The sequence below is a fragment of the Hippocampus comes genome, unplaced genomic scaffold (assembly GCF_001891065.2).
Source record: "Hippocampus comes isolate QL1 unplaced genomic scaffold, H_comes_QL1_v1.1 scaffold14, whole genome shotgun sequence".
Lineage (NCBI taxonomy): Eukaryota > Metazoa > Chordata > Actinopteri > Syngnathiformes > Syngnathidae > Hippocampus > Hippocampus comes.
In genome coordinates this window covers 601,380-611,755 of record NW_017805839.1, presented here as the reverse complement: position 1 = coordinate 611,755, position 10,376 = coordinate 601,380, and the positions used below count along the sequence as shown (strand labels likewise).

The following is a 10,376-nucleotide window of genomic DNA, read 5'->3' as shown; positions in this document are numbered from 1 at the left end:
TGTTATTATTATCATTATTATTATTATTATTATTATTATTATTATTATTATTATTATCATTATTATTATTACAAATGTGTGAATCACTTCAGGAATATGAGGGACTAGATACTTTGATGTGCTATCATCTTTCCGACGGCGGTGTATGAATTCATCCGATCCGTGCTTCGGCTGGCGTTGCAAGTAGTTCCGGTGAATTAACGGCGGAGTGAAGTCAGGAGAGCGGGTCCCTTCGGGTCTCACCAACCGACTCGAGTCAGACGCCGACGTCGGGCCGAGGCGTTCGTCTTGACAGTCGGATGACCACAGCAGCGGCGAGTGACACGCCTGACGAGCACTCGGCATGCGGCCCCGGTGGTGACAGGAAGCAGACGCCAACCGGGAGCTTTTGTCGTCGAGTCACGTTGGGAAGTGCAGGACAGCCACAGTCTGGAGCTTCCGAGCCGGCGTGCAAAAATTAAAACCCGGTTCGTGTGCACTCATCACGGTGAGTTATCTTCGTTGCCAACTGGAATTGTCAGGTGACAAGTCAAGATCATTTCCGATTTCGGCGTATCGGGAATGCGGCGAGGTTTGAGCAAATGACATGCCACAACGTACATGCACGCATGCAAATCATTGTGTCATTCTTTGAACCCCCCCCAAAAATATATTCCTGGTAAAGTAAACTTCTAGAAGCTTGCTGTCGTAACCTTGCAGAATCTCGACTGTGTGACCGATGCCCTTGCAGGTCTGCTTATTGAAACAATTGTCCATGTGGCGAATTGAAGTGAACGGTCGCAACTGTCTTGCGTGCGTGTGAGCACAACCTGCATGGTGATGTGTGCTTCGAGGCGACTGCTTCTTTTTTTCATGACACCAAGCACGTTTGGTAGACGTGACCTTTGCAAATGTATCCGAGGAAAAGTTACAACAGAAAGGTCTGAATCACTTTTCCACAATGTGCTTATGATTTACATGTTAACCTGCAAATTCGGGTTTATGTAATACTTTAGCATGCCATTGTTGTTGAGAATCATAAGTAATTTTAGAGTCATTAGACAAAATTCTTCGGTTCAAGCAATGGCAGCAGGTGGTTGCTATTGATTTTCCCCGTGTGAGTCTGTTTTTCGAGTGTCAGCATGCAAAGTGTGGTCAGCAATACACCCACTGGGCCAACATTGCCAGAGGTGCTTTGTACATTTTGGCAGGTGTGGCAAAATGAACGCCTGATAGTTGTGTCGGTTTTCTGGGTGAGTACAGAATTCTTAGATTGCTTATGTAGGTTGGAAGACAGTCATGGCTTCTTTTAATAGCATATTAATAACTTGTACTTGTGTAGTAACATAGTAATAACTGCATAATAAGGACTAATTATATACAGTACTCACACTATAGTGACCACTGTGTACTTGTACAATAGCATGAGTACTTGTGTAGTAATGTAAAGTGTCATAATGACCACTCGTGCACCTGTGTGGTAAATGGCCACTGGGAACTGTAATGTCGAGTGGGCATTACTGTATTATACTGACTCTACAGTCCATGTGCAATATTAGTAAATAACACATAGTCATGCCTATTGACTAGTCATATCATGGAGCAATTGTTAATAGCATGGAAATTGTAAATGGGTACTAGCGCGATAACAGCAACTGAAAGTTGGTCCCACAGCCGACGAGCGAGTACTTTTGCAATCAGGACATCATAGTGATGACCCGGTAGTGGGTGATTGTGCCACAGTGTAATCAACGATGAAAAAAAGTACTTCATTTTCAATTATGTGTTTATTATTGAGGAAAATAGTTTACTACATTTGAACCATGTTCAAAATAAGCAAATCCAAAAGATTTTTTTCCCCCAGTGGCACAGAGGACTTGTCCACAGCATGCCAATGACTCAGCCGTACTTGTGCTCGGTGCCTCATGTGAACTTGATCTTTGAAGCCTAATAATATAATGACTGTGAGAATAACTTTGTACTGACTGGCTTATTACTTGCTCAATACAGCAGTGTGATAATGACAACTCTGTACTCATGCTATAGTGTGGTAATGATTTCTGGGTGTTCGTGCAGAAATTAAAAGTTAATACTATGACAACCACTAAATGCAAATGGTTGTTAATGGAAATTGAGTACTCGTGCAATAATATGTAGTAACTAATGATTACTTAAGTATCTTACAATTTCAGAGGCCTTGTGCAGTAACATAGTAATGACTACTTACAACTTGTGTATAATGTATTCATAACGACAGAATACCTGTGCTGAAGTGTGTATGAACTGTAAGAGCTGCTTAATATTTGTATAGTAACACAGTAATGACATGCATGATTAATGCGTTTTTGAGTAGTGAGTACTTGCTCAGTAACATACAGTCATAACGGCTATTGAGTAATAATGAAGTATGTATTGTAATTTGTAATAATTCTGTCGTACTTGTAGTAGTTACATAGTAACTGCTATTAAGTACTCCTCTAATAATGTGTAAAAACTGTTTACTACTATTGCAGCAATGTAAGGACTACTGAGTACTCAGCTAGCTAAAGTTTGTATCATAACTCCTGAGTACCATGGCCAATTTAGGACGTACAAATTGGTGCAATATTGTTACGTGATCCATTTCGACTGATAGACTAAATTCGTATGTCAGGGAGGAGCTTGGGTTGTTATTGGAAATCAGACAACTTCTGAAATCAAACAATCTCTCAGACGTTTATATTTATTTTGATGTAAGATGAGTTTGCCTTTATAATCAGGTGTTTCGGAATCGTATTTTGCGGTATACTTATGATTTAAACTATTAACTCATTCCTTGCCGTGGACCTTTGTATTTGACAACTGGAATCCAACTGTTTACTGCCACAGACGTATATTTACGTTCGGTATGATTGTCAATGGGTAAGGCTTGGAAGAGGGTCTGTAAAATTCATGTTGGTAAACCAAGTCAAGTTTATTTGTACAGTCCTTCATCACAAAAGAGTCTCAAAGGGCTTCACAAGCCCACAGTTGACAAACATTAATGACATCCACTGATCTAAACCTCTGGAATGACTAACAGATCCCTTTAGGTGGCAATGTCGCATTGCTTTTGATTCGAGGTCAGCACATCTTTTGAGTAGATGATAAAGATAAGGCGGTGAATTGCAGCTCGTCACGTCGATTATGAGGGAGTGAAAAGCCAACGAGTCGGAAATCGGATATGTTTAGGCAGCTCACCCTCAGAATAATGTACATGTATGGTATACAAAGTATGTGCCTCAGTTGGTGGAAGAAAGTGTGTCGCGATCGTCAGATAAAGATGCGCTGAAGTTCAATGAGTCAATGATGAGCGGCATGTAAAAAAAAAAAAAAAAGCTACAACGTGAGCCACAAGATGCCAGTCCGCACACCGACTCAGTGTCGCATCGCACACCGTACGTTTCTTAGTTCTGTATCCGTAAATAAATGAGTATTGTACCATGAAAGGCACTATAATCCAAAATTGTTCTGGGTGAAACCAATCCGTGTCCGACTGCTGATTACGAAGAAAGTCAGAGACAAACTTTTTTTCTGGTGAAAGAAGAGAGTCTAGAATTTGGTTGAGCTTTCTTTTAATAGGTTCGCTGTTTATAATCTCACTGAAAGATGAATCCAAATGCTCTGAATGGGCTGGCAATCCGGGCAACTCAGCTTTGGGGATGGATGTCAGTCTATGTTTTTTGTTTTTGGTAGGGGGGCATCAATTCCTCATATTTGTTCACATTTGCTGGTCGGGTTTGGTCCCCATTCCCATCAAATAGAAGCAATTTACTGTCTCCCTTTCCCCCTGGTGTATTCGGGTGACGTGTCATTCGTGGCGCTGCTTGGTTGCCCCGCCCCCCTCCTCACGTGCTGGATGTGTTGATGTAATGTGGTCACAAAAAGGGGTCTATAACCCCACTGTATGACGAACACGGAAAAAGGAGTCATTGCCGTTCATCTTGTTGCGACATGGAGATCCAGCTAATGCATCACGTGTTCATGCCTGTAAAAAAAAAAAAAAAACATGGACAAGGTGAAGTCTGTGTGTGTGTGTGTGTGTGTGTGTGTGTGTGTGTGTGCGGCGGCGTTTAAGATCGCGCCACGCTCCGGGTTTGGATGCGTCTCTCATTTCTATCAAGATGAGAGCTGTCTGAACAGATCTCTCTCATCATTATTTGCCGCGAGATTTACTTGCGCTCGTAAATGGCGTTGATTGAGGGTAATTTGGCTTTTTAATTGCCGAACAGCTGCCGCACCCTCTGCTGATTGCCAATGTAGACCTTCTCCGTAGATCACTCTTGGACCCCCTAAACGCCTCATTAAAACATTATGCGGAATGGCGTGAAACGCGAAGAGAAAGAACTCTCGTAACGTTTGACTGATTTGTGTTTTATCATCGGGAAAAGTCGTCATAATCATCATCCACTGTGGTAATGACTTTTTGAAAGTTGAATTAAGGGCTATTTGAGGTTCCGCTTCGTGCGTCTCTTTTTCTTCGCCGAAGATGAACTCGGCGCGAAACTCACTCAATCTGTCACGCCTGTCAAGGCATTTTCTTGTCTCCTTACTTATTCATTATGACTTCCAAATTCATCGCCGGTGACTTTGCTTTTAAGGAAACGGAAACTCATTCGAGTGAAGACAACAAGCCGCCCATAAATGTCTTTTGGCGAGAAACTATTTCTGGGCAAACGTATCACAATATTTGATCGATTGATTAACAACGCTGATCTTTGTTTTAAATTGATCTTTGGTCGCGGTTTGCTGATGTATGCTTGAGATTTCCAAATGTTATCTTGAGATATGTTAATGCAGCGTAGCACATTTTGTGTCTGTCTTTCGACGGCATCTTGAAGCTTCTGCTTGGTGTGTATCATCTCCTAATTAAAAGCCCAAAATAGATCCGTGTTTGATGTGGGTAGCTGCCTTAACTACTGCTGCTGCGCTGACCCATATATCGTACCGCGTGTATACTGTCCGCTGTATGTTCTCTTTTCAAGACCTTTCCATACTGCTGCCATTTTCCCCAACGTGTCTATCTCTTAATAGTAAGAAATCTGTCAACCGGATAACATACTTAGGAAGAATATCCTTTTAGCATACACCCACACTCTTCATTCAGTCGTGTTGCCTGATGTTGTTTTCTATGCTGTCCTTGAACACGACACCTCCGTAGACCAGCTGCGGGGAAAAGCGCCACGTTGCTTTGCACCGCGGACAATTAAATGACTTTTGCACGTTTTGTTTGTTTCAAGGTACAGAGCAGTGGTTCTTAACCTGGGTTCGATTAGACCTGAGGGGTTCGGTGAACCGGTCTCAGGGGTTCGACGGAGCCTCTGCCATGAAGGTTAAGACATACCCGACTCAACATGTCATTTAGTCATGACACGCCCGCTTGGCCATTACTGGCTGGACATGATCACATGACATTGCTTGTCCAATCAGTGCTGCGGGAAATTTAGTTCGCTCAGTAGTCAATGTGTGACTGTCATGATAGTACGTCCTAAAAATTTAGAAAAAACAATTTATACTTGTGTCTTTTTTTTTTCAGTTTTTTAATAAATGCGTTTTTTATGTCTTGAATTTGTAAAAAGTCATATTTTTGTTTTTCAGTAATGAAGGGTTCGGTGAATGTGCATATAAACTGGTTTGGTTCCTATTCAGTGACGGTCTCTCCAGATAAGATAAGATAAGATAAGATAAGATATCCTTTAATTGTCCCACACTGGGGAAATTTACAGTCTACAGCAACAAATTTGGGGGGTAGAAAGAAGAAAAACAAAGTGTTTGCAAGCACAAAAATAAATGTAGATAAAGAGAGCTGTACACAGTTCAATATAAATATAGATATATATAAGCATATACATAAACATTTACATTTGTTACTGGTTTTTCACGCATTTTATTTTTTATTTAGCAGCCTGACAGCAGTCGGTAGGAATGAACGGCGGTGATGAGCCCTGCGACGGACTGCCGACCAGTCCAGCGTGTAGTCTACCTTTTGCCTGATGTCAGCTGTTATAGACCCCAGCTCTTTAGGGTCCTGAACATTCTGAACATGATAGTCGATGGATGTGTGGGTATAAAAGGCAAGAATTTTTTTTCGGTCACATTTCAAGTCCGTCAGACTCATTAACAAACAAAGGAACAAATAGAGTGGAACCGCCAAAGTTGATGGCCAAGAAGTTACATAATCCATCCATTGCATTATCTGAACCGCTTCATCTTCACGGGGGTCACGAGCGTGCTGGAGCCTATCCCAGCTGTCTTCGGGCAGTCGGAGGCGTCGACCCTGGACTGGTTGCCAGCCAATCGCACAAGTAATAATAATAATACATTTTATTTAGAAGCGCCTTTCAAAACACTCAAGAACACTTTGCAATAAAGAACAAACACAACAAAACCACAGATAAAATGATAAAAGAAGAGATGAATTTAAATTGAGTATGCGATTTTGAATAGGTGGGTTTTAAGATGGGATTCGAATGTGGGAAGAGAATCAATATTACGGATGTTGGGTGGAAGTGAGTTCCAGAGTTTGGGGGGCAGAACGGCTGAAAGCTCTGCACCCCGTCGTGCTGAGATGGGCAGAGGCTACACAGAGGTGGAGGCAGGATGAGGACCTGCGGGAACGAGAGGGAACGGAAATTTGAAGAAAATCAGACAGATGGGGCGGGAGCAAGGTTATGGATGGCTTTAAATGTATAGAGAAGTATTTTGAAGTTGTTTCTAAGTTTGACAGGGAGTCAGTGGAGCTGTCGTAGGATGGGGGCGATGTGATGAAAGGAGGCGGTTCTAGTGATGATCCGGGCCGAAGAATTCTGGACCAGTTGAAGTTTATGGAAAAATTTGTGATGGACACCGAAAAGGAGTGAATTGCAACAATCAATACGGGAGGTGACGAGACTGTGGACACGGATAGCGGTGGTGTGAGGGGTGAGAGACGATTGATATTACGTCGGTGGAAATATGCGGACCGGGTTATGTTATTGATGTGGGAGTGGAAAGATAGTGAGTTATCGAGGATGACACCCAGGCTCTTAACCTGAAAGGGAGGGGGGCACAGTGGAGCTATCACTTGTGAGGGAGAAACTGTTGCATCATTCTGAGTTCCAATTTAAGATTGGAAAGAAATAGGACACATCTCTGTCCTGGCTGCTCAGCACAATAATGTACAGTAAAATCAAAACGACATTTATTTGATGTGAAAGAAAAATGATTGGAATGCACCGCAAAGTCCGCCCTGTTGATGTGAAGAGGCTCACCCGTCAGTCAATAATCTCCACGTCCAAGTCATCTCTGCCAGTGCGTTCCAACCTTTCAGGAGCCGAGGCCTATTTTTGATTTCTATACGCAAACTTTTGTTTCAGCAAATTTCGAGCAGATTGACTCGTTCTTGCCACCGAGTGAACTGTACAAAAATTGCTGTGTGCAAAAAGCAGCAGCGGAACATTTGATCTTGCCGAGAATCTTCTTTGAATCGTTGATTTGGGAAAGCATCACCAGTGCTTATTTTTGTGTGTGTGTGTGTGTGTGTGTGTGTGTGTGTGTGTGTGTGTGTGTGTGTGTGTGTGTGAGAAAGACACAAGGCAGGGATAGGATCACTTTTAAAGGCCTCGTTTAGATTGGCGTCAGCAGCCAAACAAGGCAGGGCAGCGCAAAGCTTTCATCATGAGCCTGATGTAAAACGTCTCCCAGTTTCTTAAACAAGTTGAGAGTCGTTGCACTCTGCTGGATAAGTTTTAACAAGTTGCGATGGTTCGACGTTTTGCATGTAAAACAAGACCGTCGTAAACAGCCACAAGAAAGCTGTTGTGCGCTGCTAAAAAATGTAAATGACTCCCATTATAAAGCGCAAGGAAAGCCAAGCTATGCCTCGGAGCCACGGGCCTCTAGGTTTCGGATGCTTGCTTCCATTATTAATGCTATTCACAAGCCAAACTTTTTAGGTTGTTGCAGATGAGCGCTTTAATCTATTTTTGCTGTAAATTAATGAATTTTTAAAGAGGACTAGTCCTTGTTGAATAGGGCTGGATGAAGGGGATGTAGTTAGAGCTGTGGTGACGCAGTGCAATAGCCGCCCCCCCCCTTTAGTGCGCTGCACCATTTCACAAACAGCTCTCTCCTGGGACCTTCCGTTGGGGGAGTTGACCGAAATGCTGCATTCCTATGTTTTATTTATGACAAAATATGCCCCGTTAACTTTTTCATTTTTATCCAAATCTCCCATCGCGCTCGCTTCCCCCTCATTCCCAAGTCTGTTTGTGGTAAATCTTCGGGGTTGGTAGCCCTTTCTCTACCTCGGCAGATGTTTTCAGGTGTTCTCCTCAGCTTTTGCTGAGCTTTGAGGGAGTTGAATGATTCATTCCGGAGCTTCGGGGGTTTACATTTTGAGTCCCTCAATCCACTTTTCTTCCAGCAATGACCTTGAGAAAAATGGCAAAGGTTGTTTGATACCCTCCGCTAAGCTCCAAAGTCGGTTTGTTTCCCACTTCTTGTTGGTTGCTTCTGCAAATGGCTGGCATGGCAGGAACACCATTGAATGTTGGCACACCTTGGCAATCAATGTATTTGCCACCGTTTGTTCTCACCGTCAACTTTGACTTTCCGTAACGTTTAGTGGAGCTTGTTCGGACATTTTATAAAGGTTAAAAGAAAAAAAGGGGTTCATAACATTTCTTGATTTGAAACATCATAATTCATGTTTTTCCATGTAAAAGGTAATTCCTTTTTCTGTCCACTTTCGAAAGCAATGGCTGTAAGTCTGTTTGTGTTTAGAGGTATTTAGAAATCTGTTTCGGAGATCGTTTTCCCTCAAATCTCGTCCCTGAAACTTGTTAACTGCGCACGAAAATAGCGATGCCGCTAAGCTAGTGCTAACGAGCTAATTAGCATGAGAAAGGATCGCGGAAACGCCTTATTTATGTCTGTTGTTTGGCACTCGACAATTTGTGTTGTATTTATTTACAAGAAGCTAATGCACATGTTTTGAATCTGTTTATTCTGTTTTCACGCTACATTTTCACCGAGCTGATGTCACAGTTGTTCTATACGCTGTTAAGACGACCGAAATAAAGGAGGAAGAGGCTCGGTTTCCTGGCTCATGAAGATTTGAGTTAGGCTTGCTGTTGACCTACGTTCACGTGCTCAGTTTATCTAACACGTAGTGGTAACAGTACAGAGCTACTTGTTGAATATTTTTCTTATTGCAAAGGTATACCGTGCATTTGATATCATTTTATCGCCGCTGTTTATGATTTCACAACAAGGCTGTTCAGTTCCGGATTTGGCCTTGTGTGTTCATTTCATAGTTTGCCCTCGAAGATGACAGTACAGTGTACAGACAGCAAACTTTTACGATTGGGAAGTACCTGCTTAGTGCAACCGATATTTGTTTAAAATGCTATCAGACTTTATAGCATCACGTGTTAAGTCACGGAACGCATCGTCACCTCTGTTAAGCTTGAAAAGGAGACGGCGAGTTTGTTTGAGGGTGTCGATACACACTTTGGCGGAGGTCTGCACACGACTGAGTGCTTTTCCAGTTTCATTTGAGATTCTATTGGCTCGCCTCGGCTGACAGCTTGCGATCTGCCGAAATGACCGATGAAAGAGCCGCCAGACGTTTAAATGTGAATCAACGATCTGCTCCCTCTTACTATTTTTTCTTTCCCCTTTGGAGTATTGACATTTCTGACCATTTTCTTTAATGGCTGTAACTGAAACATCACATCAATGGTCTTCTCTGAGATTACGCTGACGGGAGAGGCTGATAATTACTCCACCCAGCCTCACTGAAAGATGAGTGAGCCGCCAGCATAAGGGCAGCTTGATTCGCTTTCATGTACAAGCAGGGGAACCTTTTTCAGGCTTCTGTGTTTTGGTGCCGAAGCAGAAAGTCATTAAGATGTTCAATCCTGCTTTTTGGACTGCTTCTTTTGACACATTAGCCCAACCCCTGGCAAAGTGCTCCCTTGCCAGAAGCCCCTTTTGCTCGACATGCTCCCGGTGAGTATTTTGTCATGACTTCATTTTTTTTTTTTCCTCTGGAAATGTTTTCATGCTCCTTCCTTTGCCCCAATACCTCCTCCGCCAACTGCGCGTCTTACCCCCCATCACGCTATTCAAAGTTCTCTCGATTAAAATGCAGAACGGTAAAACCTCTCAGTCTAAAAGCCTGCAAGCAGCGGGGGACTGTTAGCTGTTAGTGATGCACGCGGCTGAGTGAGAACATCACAACTACAAAGTCCAACGGGTAAATATATTCAATCACTCGCACACCCTCGACTCTTCATAAAGAGACAATGTTTAGGGTTGGGAAAGCTTCAGCTCCACTACGGCGGCCAATCTGTTTTGATTAGTAAGTGTAAAATGATGACCTTTTTCCTGAGTAG

At 42.7% G+C, this 10,376-nt stretch overlaps 1 protein-coding gene across 1 annotated transcript in view; it reads left to right on the top strand.

The window, feature by feature from the left end:
• The first annotated feature begins 79 nt into the window (after positions 1 to 79).
• Positions 80 to 10,376, top strand: part of LOC109526600 (forkhead box protein J3-like) — a 55,538-nt gene continuing 45,241 nt past the window's right edge. Inside the window, exon 1 of the mRNA XM_019887967.1 lies at positions 80 to 487. The gene's annotated coding sequence lies outside the window, so the exon portion shown is untranslated. The remainder of the gene's footprint in view (positions 488 to 10,376) is intronic.